Source organism: Dipodomys merriami, unplaced genomic scaffold (assembly GCF_024711535.1).
Source record: "Dipodomys merriami isolate MVZ:Mamm:240054 unplaced genomic scaffold, mDipMer1.0.p SCAF_24, whole genome shotgun sequence".
Taxonomy (NCBI): domain Eukaryota; kingdom Metazoa; phylum Chordata; class Mammalia; order Rodentia; family Heteromyidae; genus Dipodomys; species Dipodomys merriami.
Window position 1 is genome coordinate 16,888,006 of NW_027203826.1, and position 16,464 is coordinate 16,904,469.

The 16,464-nt window shown below is 41.7% G+C and overlaps 1 protein-coding gene across 4 annotated transcripts in view; it reads right to left on the minus strand.

The window, feature by feature from the left end:
- The window catches only part of Rgl1 (ral guanine nucleotide dissociation stimulator like 1), a 246,838-nt gene that overhangs the window by 103,887 nt on the left and 126,487 nt on the right, over window positions 1-16,464 (minus strand). The window lies entirely within an intron of this gene.

Sequence of the window (16,464 nt, forward strand, 5' to 3'; positions counted from 1 at the left end):
TTTAAAACAAAAAGTTTCCCAATTATGCCATTCTGATCAACTCTATTCCCACTACTCCATTCTTTTCTAACTTAAAAGTTGTAGAGTTTTTCTTTTTAACCTCCAAGTGGATTTAGGAACCACTCAAAAACTACAATCTGTTCTTTCTTTTTTGTTTTTGATGCTACTGGGCTTGAACTCAGGGTGTCCTATTTTCCAGGCTAGTTTGCTCTGCTGGCACTCTACTACTTGAGTCAGGTCTTTAGTCCAACATCTTGCCAGTTAATTGGAAATAGAGACTCTGCTGCCTAGGCTGGCTTCAAATAGCAGTCTTCCAAGTCTCAGCCTTCCAAGTAAACAGGATTACAAGTGTGACTACCAGAGCCTAGCTTTTTGTAATCTGTAGTTTGAAAAATCAAATAAGGCCTAAGAGCAACACTATTCAATTGAAATATAATGCCAAGTAGCAGGTCAATATTAGCTGCCACATTAAGAACAGTGAAAAGAAACAGGTAAAATTATTTTAACAATCTGACTCATTTAACTTATCAAGAATAACATCATTTCAACTTGTGATCACTACAGAAAATCACTGAAATATATTACCTGTTTTTATCCCTAATCTGGCATGAATATTACTTGGACAGAACATCTTAATTTGGAGTCGCTACAAAAGCCTAGACGTCTAGTATCCACCTTGAGCAGCCAAGCCCTACAGCATGCTTGACCCACAGCGCTCAGTCTCTGGACCCAGATGCTCTCTGGGAACGGAAGGAAGAGCGCCATGCACTCCTGTGGAATCCCCCTGCACCACGTGTCATATGCTCTGCTCCCCCACCTACCTCCCCTCCCACCATCCACCTCTCCCCCTGCACTATCAGCTCTTGTACAGCCACAGTTCTGGTTACAGATGGGAAATTTCACATGAAAAATGAACAGTAAGAAGGCTTGAAAACCAGTAAGAAGCTTTATCGCCTTGAACTCTTCAAACATAAGGTCCAAATGCATTTCTGAGGTATGAGAAACACAATGAATAAAGCAAACAAGTCAAACTAGAAAGTAACTTTTAGAAAGTAACTTGTTGAATTACAAAACTGAGAAGTTAGCATGACTGCAACTATGTTACATAAAAATCTGTGCCTGTGAACAAGAGCAAGAAGTCAAGAAGGAAATAAGCAAAAAACAGAACTGTATTATCAGGGGTAGAATGATATTTGTTCTTCTTTTACAAAAGGTATCAACCTTTGCATCACGCTTTTAAGGCTAACATGGATAAAAAGTGCTTCCTCTTTTCCAAAGTGAACACACATCCAATTGGATGACTGTACAGAGAAAAGGGGAAGTAAATGACCAAAGTAGTCAGAGAAGTTGATTTTAATAGAGCTAATCACAGTTGGGACTATCTGAATAAAAAGCACCTAAAAACATCTAGAATTCTGGAAAACTGTGGCTTAGGTTTTGCACATTGGCAAAAGGTAGAATTTTTTTTTTAATGTAAAGTAGCAGCCAGGCATGTTGGCTAACACTGTAATACCAGCCACTCAAGGAGGCAGAGATCAGGAGCATTGCACTTCCAGAGTAACCTGGCTAAAAGTTTGCAAGACTCCATCTCAATTAACAAGCAGGTACAGAGGTATGCACTTAACATTCTAGCTACATGGGAAGGACAAATGGGAGGATCACGGTCCAGGCCCACTGGGGCATAAATGCAAGACCCTACCTGAAAAATAACCCTAGTAAAACAGGGTTGCGTTGTGTGTCGAGGGGTAGAGCAGTTGCCAAGGACAAAAAGTCCTGAATTCAACCCCCAGTATTTCTTCCCCCCCTCTAAAGAGTAAAAGATAACGAAGTAATGTATGAGAGGAAAGAGAGTAAGGGTTTTGAGTTCTACTAATGAAAATCAACACATACACAAAGGATATTCTAAAATTTATGTCACTCGTTTGTGGTTTTGCTTCTTCTTATTCTGGGACCAGGATACGAACTCAGTGTCTGAAGCTTTTGCTCAAAGGCTGGTGCTCTATCAACTGAGCCACACACCTTCAGCCCCTATACCACTTATTTTTAAATCTGTTTTTGCTAGTGAATCCTGAAAAGAGAGGTGTACCTCAGAAGCACACAAACCTGGAACACATACCGCAGGAAAAGACTTGCAAGATGGGAACTTGCAAACTTCCTGCCAGGTTGGCTTGGAACTGTGATCCTCCTGATTTCTGCCTCCTGAGCTCCCTTGTGTACATGGAAGGTACTGGATACTGCCTCAAAAAATGTGTCAAGTGCAGCAAAGCCAGACTGATCTAGACACTGGGGCCACACAGAATTGAAGCAAATGACAGACCTCAGATATGGAGATATAATGAGATATGTGAAGACCCCAAGTAGGATAATTTGAGATTCAAAGCTGGGTTCCCAGAGGCCCATTCCTGACTCATGACTCAAAACTATTCACCCCTAAGAAGTTCTGAGATTAATTCTGAATCCCACGCCATCTCAGGTATAAAGGCTACCATTCCTGCAGGGCTGCACGTGAAGGTCAAGCAAAAATAACACGGATGGAACAGAAACATCTTCCTTTGCTGTGTCCCTGCTTGAAGAATAAGCTGTAAAATCAGTCTGGCTTATTTCCTCAACATTTTCTTTTTGTTTCAAAAAATGGGGCTTACATCATTACCGACAGCAAGAATAACGTCATTAAAGAAACATGTTGTTATTTGTGGTAGAAATAAGGCCAAACACTTTCTAGGATGCCTACTAAGTTCTAGCTATGTTTCAGACACTGTGATGGGGATAGGAAGATTAATTAAATATGGCCTGTCCTCAAGACACTCAAATGAATAGGGCAAAGAGGAAAAGAATTTATTAAATCAGTTAAGGGCCTGGAATGGTGGCACACACCTGTAATCACAATGCTCAGAAAGCTGATACAGGAGGATCACATATCCAAAGCCAGCCGGGGCTATATACTGATTGCCTGTGAATATAGTCAATATACATATGTGAAAATGGAGCCAGATAATGAGAAGGAGTGGGATTGGGAACGATGGGGGAGAATGATCAAAGGTGACACTGATCAAGATGCATTATGCTCACAAACTGACATGTTGAATTGGAACTCTTGCACAAGTACTTGAACATTTTTAAACAAAATCTCAAAAGACACAAAAGACACATTCCCAGAACTAAGAGAGAAATAAATGATGAGTTAAAGAATCCAAAAATTAAAAAAAAGAATCATAATAAGACAGTGATAAGTGTTATAGCAGAGCTTCGGATAAAGTGCTAAGAAAATCCAGATTAAAAGGATAGTTAATTCAGAGGTGCTCAGGAAAGTGTAAGAGTAGAGGGGGGCATTTGAGCTGGGGCCTGAGAAGTAAGTAAAGTTAGTAAAGATAAGGGATCCGCAGGCAGGAAAAGAGAGTTTCATATAAACATGAACTTCACCACACATCACCAAGTCTACAGCTCAGGATTTCCCTTGAGGACCAGCTCTTTCCACATGGGGAGCTGGAGGGCCCATCAAAGGGGACTATTACATTCTCTTCTGCCACTGGAAAAAGCACCATCGACCCTACTGCTATAACTACACACAGGACAGCAGCAAATGCAGGCCTAGCATTTTCAGGCTCAGTCTTGAGTTTCCTAAGTGATCCCTCAAACAGGCATTCATATGTGAGTTGTGTAGCTCAATGCTGAATTGAAAGTTTTTTTTATTAAAAAGCATCATCATCCTGCAACTCCAGATGAAGAACACATGAGAAGACAGAGCTGAGTCAACTTCAGCTCCCTAAGAAATACTTGAGTGGTCACAAAACAGAAGCAGGTGTGCCGTGACAGCCACACGTGACAGCACGCTGCCTAAGAATGCTTCCTGGGGCTCCGTGGAACATTGTGTCAGCTGTGCATGAAGATGAATGCTACATATGCATCGTGCACACACGCAGGAGATTTGTTGGTAACATGAGCAAATCACTTATTAAGCCTCCTTGGTACTAAAGACTTCGTTTTCAGCTGCAGCTCTGAGTACAAGGGTCAGTGAGTTCCTAACTCAGCTGAAAACAGGCACAAGACAACAGGGAATGGATGTGGGGTACAATTCACTTCAGAAAATAAGAAAAGATTATAGGACGCTGGGGCACCCCATATGAATAGAAAGAAAGGTCTGATTTGTGGCCACACAGCCAAAGACTCTGGAGAGTATTTTTAAGCCAGAAGGACAGGAAGGAAGAACAAAAACAAAAACAAAGAAACGGAACTCACTTGGGAGAGAGGGAAAACAAGAAGGAAGCATCTGTAATAAGCAAATGGAAAGACAGTGAGAAAAATAGACCTTCAAACTGTGTTCCTAAAAGGGAGGCCCCCAGAACCCTGCAGGAAAAGATGGAGAGGGAGGAAAACAATAAAGCAAGCAGCAACAGGGCTGCTCAAAAGAAGCATTCTAAATGCCTACATCTTATGAGGGTCAGGGCAGGTCCGCTGGTAACATTCTTGCCTCTGGCATTAGGTCATGAGTTCAAATCCCACATTGATCTGGCCTCCAACCAACAGTTGATTTTCCAGCAGCTCAGCAAGTCTGGAAGCACTTTCCATTCCTTAATGCACTGACTTTACCACCCTATCTGCAGCAAATTAAAAGTACCAGAAAGAGAAAATAGAGTTTTCATATGCAAGACATTCTTGGAAATGGCCCAGTATGGTGGTATATGCCTTGTAATGCCAGTTACTTGGAAGTCAGAGACCAGAATTTTGGTTCAAGGTCAAATATTTGTGGAAATTATCTTCAGAATTCAGTGAGAATGGTATATTTAATCTCACAACTAACCTAGAGAGAGAAGCCTAGTGACAGCACGTTTGTGTCTGTATGTGCTGATCTTGGGATTCTAACTCAGAGCCTGGGCACCATCCTTGAGCTTTTATGCTCAAGACTAGTGTTCTACCACTTTGACCTATAGTGCCATTTCCAGCCTTTTGATAGTTAATTGCTATTAAGAGTGTCACAGACCTTCCTGCCCAGGCTGGCTTTGAACTGTGATCCTAGGGTCTCAGGGCTCTTGAGTAGCTAGGATTACAGACATAAGCCACCACCACCTGGCATATTTGTATACATTTATGAGTTTTTATTAAGAGGTACATATATTAAAAAGCACTTTTATACATATTAACTCATATGATCCTCACCCACAGCAAAGGATAGAACAGGCATTTTCCCCATTATTTCAGAGATTCCAGGAAACAGATTTTGTAAATCATGTGACAGTCTGAAAATCCCATCCTCAGGAGTAATTCAGTTCATTACGGGTTTGGGACTCAAGTAGTATATGAGCTAATCACCAGTGTATAATCAGGGCTGGAAATGTATGGCACTAGTACAATTTGCTAACATCTTAAATTACGTCCAACTAAGACTAGCATAATGCTTCTCAAGCAAGTTTTAAATGGATCAAATTATGTTACACACAAACACATCCACACAGATAGTGCAATTAAATTTGCCAAACACTGATTGCAAAAGGAGGGAAGAAGGGAGAAATGGGAATATAACAGAAGGTATGAACTTGTTCAAAATACACTGTATACACAATAAAACTCCTCTTTGTACTAATGTATATTAATTCAGAAATTAACCAATGGCTCCTGCCTATAATTCTAGCTACTCAAGAGGTTGAGACTTTAAAGATCTTGGTTCAACACTACTACCCTGTTGGTAGGAATGTAAACTGGTTCAACCACTCTGGAAAGCAGTATGGAGGTTCCTCAAAAGACTAAACATAGAGCTCCCCTATGACCCAACAATCCTACTCCTGGGCATTTACCCAAATGATCATAAACAAGACCACACTAAAGCTATCTGCATAACTATGTTCAATGCAGCATTATTTACCATAGCTAAGATATGGAGTCAATCCAGATGCTCCTCAGTAGATCAAGAAAATGATATATATATATATATAGATACACATACACACACAAACACACACACACACAAACACACACACAAACACACACAATCACACAACACAGAATGGAGTTCTATGCTTCCATCAGAAAGAATGACATCGCCCCATCCATAAGGAAATGGAAAAGAGTTGGGAAAAAATCGTATTAAGTGAAGTAAGCCAGACCCAAAGAAACATAGTTTCCATCGTTTCCCTCATTTGTAATAATTAGTATATGCCCAGGATAGTCCTAGCAGAGGTTCACAATAGCCCAACAGCTACATACACATAAAAGATGTTAATCGAAGCCAGGTGCTGGTAGCTCACACCTGTAATACTAGTTACTCAGGAGGCTGAGATCTGAGGATTGGAGTTCAAAGCCAGCCTGGGCAGGAAAGTCTGTGAGATTCTTATCTCCAATAAACCACCAGAAAACCAGAAATGGCACTGTGGCCCAAGTGGTAGAATGCTAGCCTTGAGCTGAAGAGGTGAGGGATCCAGGCCCAGAGTTCAAGCCCCACAACCAACAGAAAAAAAAAAAAATGATGCTAACTGAAACAATCTCCCCGATATGAAAACAAGAGGGGTTTTTTTGTTGTTATTTTTTTTCCTTTCTTTGGTGTACTGTTTGCAGTTTCTGCTTTTGTCTTTCTTTTTTTCTCCTCTGGTTTATTCCCTATGGTCACTGTTTTTTTTTTTATTTCGGTATTCTTTGTCTTGCATATAAGTTTTTTTGACTTGGGGAAGGGAAATGGAACAAAGAGTGAACAAATGCAACAGTGATACTCACTAGACACTACCTTGGAAATGAACTTTACAACTTTGGGGGGGAGGGAAAATGGAAGAAAAACAAGGGAGGGAGTCACACTGCTGAAAAGAAATGTACTCATTACCTTACTTAAGTAACTATAACCCCTCTGTATATCACCTTTACAATTTAAAAAAAAAAAAAAAAAGGAAGAAAAAAATCTTGATTCAAAACCAGCCCAGGCAAAAAAGTCATCAAGACTTCCTCTCCAATTAACTAGCAAAAATCCAAGCTGGAGATGTGGTTCAAGTGATAAAGTGCTAGCAACAAGCAAGAAAGGGCACAAAGACCTGAATCCAATCCTAAGAGCAGCACACACACACACACACACACACACACACACACACGCACACACACACGCACACACACATACACACACACACACACACACACACAAATTAAATTTTAAAAGGAACTGTTACTTAGCCTCTCTTTTTTCTCCATCAGCAGCATATGGCCCACTACTAGATAAATGGATTTTTTAAAGTTAATTTGTGTGTATTTGTGTGCACGTGCATGTGCACACATGTGCACACATGAGTCCTGGGTCCTTGAAATCAAGAACTGAAAGCTAGACCTGAGCTTTTTGGCTCAAGGCTAGTGCTCTACCATTTGAGCCACAGGGCCACTTGTGGCTTTGGTGGTTACTTAGAGATGAGAGTCTCATGGACTTTGCTGCCTGGGTTCACTTTGATCACCAATCCTTAGATCTCACCCTCCTAAGTAGCTAGGATTACAGGCATGAGCCACCAGCACCCAGAAAGAAATGAACACCAACAAATCTAGAAAACCTGGAGGACTTTTGAGACGGAAAACCTTGGGGCCTGAAACATCATTCACTCAGCCTTTCACTGGCAGGCAGGCAGGCAGGCAAGCAGAGAGGAGGCAATACTTCAGTTAAACCAGGATCCCTAAGCCCCGCCATGGGTGAGTCTTCCTCTCAAGTGTGTAAAATAGAGAGAATGGGAGCAAGTGATATCAGAAATAAGTATGTTCTAAAACCTTCCCATTTTTGTTAGCCATACAACCTGGGATGACGTGTAACTCCCAGCTCCAGATGCCCGTGTAAGAAAACTAGCCCAGTCTCTACAGGCTCCATGACAGAGAAGGTCTGACAGAGGAGGCTGACACTGAATCCTACCACTGAGGTGAGGACACACCAGATCCTAGGCACTTTGCCTACTAACTCCTGTATGTACAAACCACAGTAATTCTGCCAGGGTAGTTCTGGCACTTTCAACTTTCCCTACTTTACAAGGAATTCAGGCTTAGAGAAGTTATGTGGCCTTTCAGCCCAAGTCCACAACACAAAACTCACAAGTACAGAGGTGAGTTTTGAACTCAAATCTGTCTGGTTCCAAAGTGCAGGTTCTTGACCAGTCCCCTAGATTACATTTCTTCCCTAGACCACTGCTTAAAATAACCCTAAAAAGGAAGAGAAGTCTGGGTGGGGGAGTGGGGGATGGGATACAGCTCCTAGGACCTCTGAGCCAACAGAAAGAACTCTGACCTAATTCCCCAATCAGGCCTTAATGGCTCTGGGTCCTGTTAATGCTTGATGGAGTGACTTGAAACAGCCTTGTTTATTGTGTTCTAAACTTAGGAGGAGTCAACCTTTGGACAGAAGTGGCAAATCTTTACCCTGGACTTTACAAACTAACCAAATGCTTCCGTTTTCCTGAGTTTTCTATTTAGGTCTATCAGTTATCTCAATAAACAACTCCAAGTGTTGCAATTTTAACTAGGAAAAGGCACAACTCTAAAGCATTTTATTTTTAGCCAATGTCTAATCTGGCTTCAGCACTTTTACCTGTAGCCATTAAATGGTCTTTCGTTGGATGAACATTGTCCACCTGAAGTGACAGAGTGACAGAAGTTATAGGCCAAGGATACATAGAAGTAGGGAAGAGTTCCTAGCAGAGAAGCTGCAGTCAGACTCAGGGAAATGGCTTGGCCTTTTAAAATTATGAACTAGAAGACTCTGCACTGTCTTCCTTCTTTTTCATTTTTTTTCTTTGGGGTTGGTACTGGGTCATAAACTCAGAGCCTGGGCACTGTTCCTTAGCTTTTTCACTGAAGACTGGCATTTTATAGCCACAGCTCCACTTCCAGCTTTTTGCTGGTTAACTGGAGATGATACTATCATGGACTTTGCTGTTCACATTGGCTTTGAACTGTAATCCCCAGATCTCAGCCTTCTGAGTATTTAGGATTATAGGCATGAGCTACTGGCACTGGCTGGCTTCACACTTATAAAAGATGAAGACAAGTATTTAAATCCACAGGATATAAAGGAAAAGAGCTGAATTCCTCCATAGTTTGCAGACTAGAACAATCATAGAGGAAGCTTCTGGGGGAACTAATATGGGTTAAGATAAAGTATGTTGTAATGAATTCAAATATATGGACCAATGGAATTCAATGGAATTCAAATATATGGCATAAGCAATAGAAGACTAGACAATGTAGGATAATGCGATGTTTTTAAGGGATCTAAAGAATCTAGAACCAATGATTTACCACCATGGTTACCCTCGAAGTCTTTGGCTGGGTGGTATAAAGGAGAAAGTAGCTTTAAGTAACCATTGTAAGCAGAGACACACATCATCAGAGCCTTACACACTGCTACATCAGTGAGAAGGAGTGAGTGTTTCTACAAGGATAAGCAACAGTATCTGCCTTCAGTGATTTTTCTCTGCATAAAGCTGAACTTCCAGCTGGGCACTGGTGGCTCACACCTATAATCCTAGCTACTCAGGAGGCTGAGATTTGAGGATTGGGGTTCAAAGCTAACCTGGGCAGGAAAGACTGAGACTCCTATCTCCAATAAACCACTAGAAAACCGGAAGTGGCACTGTAGCTCAAGTGGCAGAGCAATTATAAGTTAAAATGTTGTCTAGAATACAACTTTGTAATCAGAGCCTGTGGGTTCCATATTTATTCTCTTTCCAACCTACAGATTCAATTTGTTTAGTTTATAGGGAAACAGAAGACTTGAAAAGGATAGAAAAAAGAAGAAGGAAAAGATAGAAATTGGCTCTGCAGAATTTTCTGGAATCTGAGAAGCCCCCGCAGTTTTTTTCTGCCTTCTTCCTGGTGAGTCTAAACTGAGATTTTTGTCTCTAGACATGACACATCAGGCAAGCCCGGATCTGGTGTTTCCTCTCATGGGAAAAGAGGCATTTACTAATATATTATACAGAGGAAGCCTGGTCTGAAGTCCCTAATACCTTTAGCTCCCCCCAAAAAGAGTGTTACACTGACCCCCGGGAAGCCAGCTGGCTTCTGCTGACCTGCTCTTTGAAAGCCAGGCACTTAAGACCCAGGCCTACCCCAACCCTCCTTCTTGCCTCCTGCCCTGACCCCTCCCTCCTACACCTACAGCCATTCCCCCAGGCAGCCTTCTTCACCCTGGTACCAGTTTCCATTCAGGTCCTTCTCCCTTTCTTCACCTTCTTACCATGGAAGACTTCTCCAAGGTCCCCTTTCTCCATTGGCTCCTTTCCAATACATCTACCCTTCAGCTGTCTGTCATCGCTCAGAAATGCAAATCTCATTTGCCACTCTGCTTAAAACTGTTTTTGTCTTAGAACTTTTGGTTGGCTGTTCCAGTGTTCAAGTGGGCACTATCCCTGAGCTCTTCTGCTCAAGGTCAAGCACTCTACCACTTGAGCTACAATGTCATTTCCGGTTTACTGGTAGTTTCTGGTAGTTTTCTGGTAGTCTCATGGACTTTCCTGCCCTGGTTGGCTTTGAACCCCGATCCTCAGATCTCCGCCTCCTGAGTACCTAGGGTTACAGGCTTGAGCCACCAGCGCCCAGCTATGAAGCCACTTCTATGGCTTGGCAATGCCAGAACTGAGAGCCCCAGCTCTTGTGGAGGTGGCCCCGTGCCTTGCTTTCTAGGTCCCTTTCCTGTCACTTTCCCTCTATTTGTCCCTTGTCCCTTTTGTTAGGTTCACGAGGTGAAAATGACCCCTTTCCCTTTGTTTTCCCTCGGTGCACAGGTGCCCCTCCCTAGAAGTTCTGGCCCAGCATCTGTCACCCAGGTAACTGGCGGACCTGGGGGCAGTGGGGAGCTCTGATGTCACTTCCACTTCTGCTGTGGCCACACCTCCTCCCTCCTTCTCCCTGTATAATCAATCTCCATGATTAGTCCCTCCCTCTTCTCCCCCATCTACTCTCTGTACAATCAGTCTCCCTCCCTCCCTCCCTTCTTACTTCCCTCCCTCCATCTCTCTCGTTTTCCCTCTCCCTTCTCCAGCCCTTTCTCCCTTCCCCCTCTTCTCTCTGCACACCTCCATCCTGTACAGGGTCAGCAGGTTCCGTTTCTCCTAATTCTTCTAATGCCTGAGCAACCACGTGGAGATCTCCTTAATCCAAACCTTGCCTTCCCCTAGTTGAGTCTCACAGTGACTGGCTCCCCGGAAGTGAACCCCAGTGCCCCACATACCCACTTTTAACTCCTCCTCAGTTGCCTGAAGGAGCCACTCTGCTGTGCCACCTCTTCCCTGGACAGTCCACCCTCTGTCCCTTCTGATGCCAATGACCTCTTGCAGGGTCCCCCACTCTTACCACAATAGCTTGTAATCAGCTTAACCTTGGGGCTCCCATTTCCCACTTCAAAGAAAAGTGGTCTCACCTAACTGTCCCCAGTATTCAACAAGTGAGCTGTTGGTGAATAAGTGGATGTATCCACGGAGATGTCAGCAGGCTCAAATCCAGAAGACATGCAACCACAGTGGGGGAGTTCTTCCTGCATGTGTTTACCCGTGAATGACCCAGAAACCCCAGCAAACTCCAGATCAACTCTACAGAGCTAGCCACACCCATTGGCAATCCACAAGAAGCTAGCTGAGCCTAAGAGAATGAAAGCTGTTACCTTGCCCCACTTCCAAGCCTTTTCTTGCTCTGTTTATAAAAATATTTTCTCACTGCAAAATTACATCATGATGGAAATCTTAATGCTTTACTTAGTGGTCTTTGCACATTTTATCAAAAAATATGTATGACAGTTTCTGTAAGGCTCTGATTATTTAGGACGATAAAGTTTAAAAGGAAATATATGTCATAAACAAAAGAAATTAAAACAAGTGGTATGGGATAGACCCCCCAACTAAGTGCTAAAATGTAATTTAAATTTCAGAGGCAAAGTGGCTCATGCTTGTAATCGCAGCAATAAGCAGGCTGAGGTAGTAGAAGAATTATGAGTTCAAGATCAACCCAGTAAAGACTCTATCTCCAAAATCAAAACAAAACAAAATGGCAGCAACAACAAAAACTCCAAGAAGCTTTTTACTTTATAACTTCATAGAAATGAGAACATGCTCATAATATTAATTTTTAATCAAATGTATACTTGCAAGTATAAAAAGTTAATTATAAATGTTATTTGCTGGGTAGATGTATTTTAAACACAATTCGATATTCTGTAGACTTATGAACGGAAATAGATATTCTTGATTAGGTGTTGCATTGTTCTCACATGGATCCTAATAGATTGTAGAAACAGTGAAAGGCACCAATGTAATAACAGTATCTCAGGCGATTCAAATTTGCTCTATTTTCTTGATTAGTACTATTGACCATATTATTGGACTAATTATTTTAAAAACGTGTTCCCCAAGACAAATGATAAACACCAGTCGTTTCATTTACAGATGGTTTTTAAATTTTGAAGTTTACTTTGTAAAGCCTAAGTTAAACATTCCAACAGACAGGAATAGTGCAGACCCTTGGCCTGATTTCCAGATGAAAACAAGGATGACCAGCTGTAAACGCCAGGCTCCTCTAGGGCTTATCTTGTTACAATTCTAAAATCCCGCTCCTGCACTTTCCAACCACACATAGTTGTCAAGCTCGCCAACCCTTTTTAACTCATGCATTGCCTTCCTATCTTCACTGTTCAGCAATGAGACAAATGCAAATGGGCCTCCTGGTTTTTAGAGGCACTGAGGAATTTTTTTGTTAAAATGAATAATTAGTACTTTTGTTTGTGCCCTGCTTTGTTCCAGAAAGAATGTTGAGACAGCTGTAATCATTACCTAATTGATTTTTCTTGCTCCCCTGCTCTCTTCTCCTCTTATAAGCCAACATCTTCATGCTGATTTTGTGTTCCATAAGAAGTAGCCATATGTTCATATTTATCAAGACCATATCAGTTTCCCAAAGAAGGGTGAAGTTCAGAACCATTTACTTAACAAACACTTATTGAGTTTCTGCCCAACACACAAGCAAATGCAAGAGAATGAGGTACACTCATGATATGGAGATACAGAATACTCTAGAATAACAGAGAAGGGACAACTCACTCAGCCTTGGAGGACCAAAGAGAATTCCCAGAAGGAAATTTAAATGAGAAGTCATGAACTGTAATGCTATGAAGGCAATATGGACAACAACCCTACCAAAATGCTAGGTAAAATCAATGCAAATGGCATAGACAAGTGAGAGTCAATTTCTCAGCCCAGAGAGAGTGCTGCAAATGCTTACTTACCACTGCAATCACAGAACCCTCCAACTGGCCACAGTTCACCTAAACACTGGGTTCAATATCAGATTCCCAGTTCCCTTTGTTTTTATATCCTGAATCTTTCTGTCCTATTTCACTGTCTTTAGCTATCAAGCTTTTCAACTCAGTCCATCAAATATCCATCAAAAGCCCATATGGAAACAGTGTGACAGATACTATACAAGCAGGGAGTCAGAGGGTCCCACCACAAGGACCACATGAGCCCAGAAGTACAGAACTGAGAAAAGCCATGAGACCATCCGTTGACCTCTCCACATCCCACAAACCTTGAAGAGTTGGCCTGGCACTAATAACCCTGTCTGTAAAACAAATATTGCTATGTTAATCTTTTCTCAGATTTGATACATTTTTCTGGCTCTTAAGTCTGTTCTGTTCTGAAGATACCCACCCCCTTCCCTGAATTCTACTGTTCCTTTGGATAGTCTTCCTAAAAATGGTATCTTTCCTACTTTGAGACAATCTTGGCATCTTTTAACTCATTTCTACATATCACTATCAATATGCAGCCACAATGTTGGGATCAAGACAAGTAACAAATGTTGACCATCTAACTTCCCAACAACTACTGGACACTCCACAAACTCTTCCAATCCTGAGATTTTATGATTTCATGACATACTTGGAGCTCCTTTTCTATGAGAACTATAAATGAATAAAATTATCCCAGTCTAATATGTTACTACAAAAGAAAATACATCCTCATTTTAATAATACTGGGTTTTCCCAAACTGACAACATACTTCTACTGTCAATGTACAGGACAGCAGTGTATGTATAAATAAACTGGGACCGTGCCACACTTAGCGGTGTAATTGACAACAAACACATAGGGTCTTCTAAAGATCAGCTAAGTGCAAAATCCAAGCAACATAATAAAATATCAAGCACTTCACATGTTTCAGATGGTATGAACTATCGTACCGCGATAGTTCACATCTGAGAATGTGTAATTATTTTGCTATGCTTCCCAGAATTGAATGTTAATGCTCTGGAGATCTTAGCACTCACTAGAAAATTTAAACATTGGACTCCATCTTTTAGTCTTTCTGAACAGTGTTACAGACATAAAAGGAACTATGCCTACACTCATTCACAATATGATCTCGTACATTGTCAGAGCATGTATGTATACATGTTCAGAGTGGAGAGCTTATCGATAAGATCTTCATAATACATCTCACAATGAAGGTTCAAAGCTCAGAAAGGACCAGAAAGCCACATTTCCTCAGGTCTACACAAGATTTGACCTCTAAGATAAACACTCTATAGCATCCTTGCTTTTATGAGCCAATGTTCTGTCTACTTCTATAGAACTAGCTAAGGGTCCTAGATAGTTCTAGACAAAAAAGCCTTACCTGGGTGCTAATCTGGCCTCCACCATTTCTTAGCTATGTGACACTCTGCAAAGCAACTTAACCTTTCTGGGTTAGTTTCCTTGCATGGAAAACAAAAGACATAATCATAATACCACCTTCCCCACAAAGTCATTGTCATATTTCAATAAGTATGACATATCCTCCTCTCCTCAATCTCTTGTTAACTCTAAAACTGGTTAATTGGAAGGTTTCTGAGTAGGGTGCTGGAATGTAGCAAAACAAACACCAGGAAGCCACTGAGTCCCAAAGAAAAGGGTTTTGTAATGACTACGGCTCAATTGGTTGAGTCATATTAAGTCTGGAATTTTCTAGGACATAAACAGAGCTGTCACATAGGACACCTAAGAGACAAAAACAAGGGGTTTCAGTGGTGAGGAGTTCTCAGGACTGACAGACAGGGAGCATGGCTGGAGCCGTGAGAATGGGCTGTGCACGGTGTTGAAATGGGGAGAGAACAGCTATTTCTCCTTCGACTAGAAACAATTTCCTTTTCTCTCTTTTTTAAGTACTAGGGGTGAACTCAAGACCTCATGCTAGAGCCGTACTCATAATCTTTGTGTTTTTAGTTTGTTTTTCATTTAGGGGCTCACACTTTTGCCCTGGAGAACTTCAGCTCTCAATCTTCCTATCTCTATCCTTCTCACATAGCAGGGATGCAAGGCATGTGCCACCACACCCAGCTTCATCTAGCATCAATCTTACATACTAAAAAATAAAAATAAAAATCAAGGGTCAACCACCTAAGAATGCTAAAAATTTGAGAAAACTCAGAAGGTGGGGAAATAAGAACAGAACAATTAGTGAGAATTACTAAATAACCACCGATAGCTAAATGAATGACAGATTATGTGTGTAGAGGTTACATTTTTCCCTCGCTGCATTTATTACAGTTGTATTTGGCTTTAAAAAAAAAAAAAACTCTCTTCCACACATTAGTCTCATTAGGAAGAGGAGAACAACTCAACAGCAGAAAGCATAATAGCTATTTGAAGGCCAAAGGTTCAGAACACGTATATCAGTCAGAAATAGCCAGACAGGCCAAACCACACCAACACTACATTTAAACACAACACATATACACAACCACGAAGAGCCAAGTGCTGACTGATCCAGACAGCTAGCTCTGGTCCCCCTATCAGGTAGGTCTGCTGCAATGCACAGGAGTAACTTGAAGATCATTTTCTAAGGAAGACTCCTGCTTGATAAATGAAGCCCTCTTATTTTCACTAGAAAAATTCCTTCAAAGATCATACTTGCAGTGTCACCAATGATTTCCTGTCTTAGCAGGTGGTGTCTCGTGCCCAGTACTGTAGCAGTAAACCAAAGCATAGAAGAGCTGTGTCTGCGGTCATGGCAGGGGCAGAGATGGCTACTGGTTCTCCTAGCTTCAATGCCAAGACTTACGAGTCACGTGATGTTTCTACACTTCACATGAGGCCCTGGGAACTTCCCACATGGATTCTGCTGCAAACATTGGGAATTTTGTGAAATTTCGAAGCCAGTGAAGCTGGAGACAGGTACCTAGTCTTGAATGTACCTAAGCTTGGATGTCACTAGAATATGGTCAAAGTCAAAGCACATTCCATCCCTATGTCTGACCAGCTAGTGTGTTCTCTTCTGAGGCTCCTATGTCACTTCTCACTGCCCTCCTGGAGGTGGACTTCTATCTCCAGCTGAGAGTTCCTTCATGCCAGCCCAAGGTAGTGATCCAGTCACCAGGCTTTCCATTTTGCACAGTCCCTTGATTTGAGATGTGTTGAAAGATCCACTGGGCAAATTAAGAACTCACATGACCCTACCTGATAGTTAGAAGCTCAGTGGGAATGTCTTGTTCTT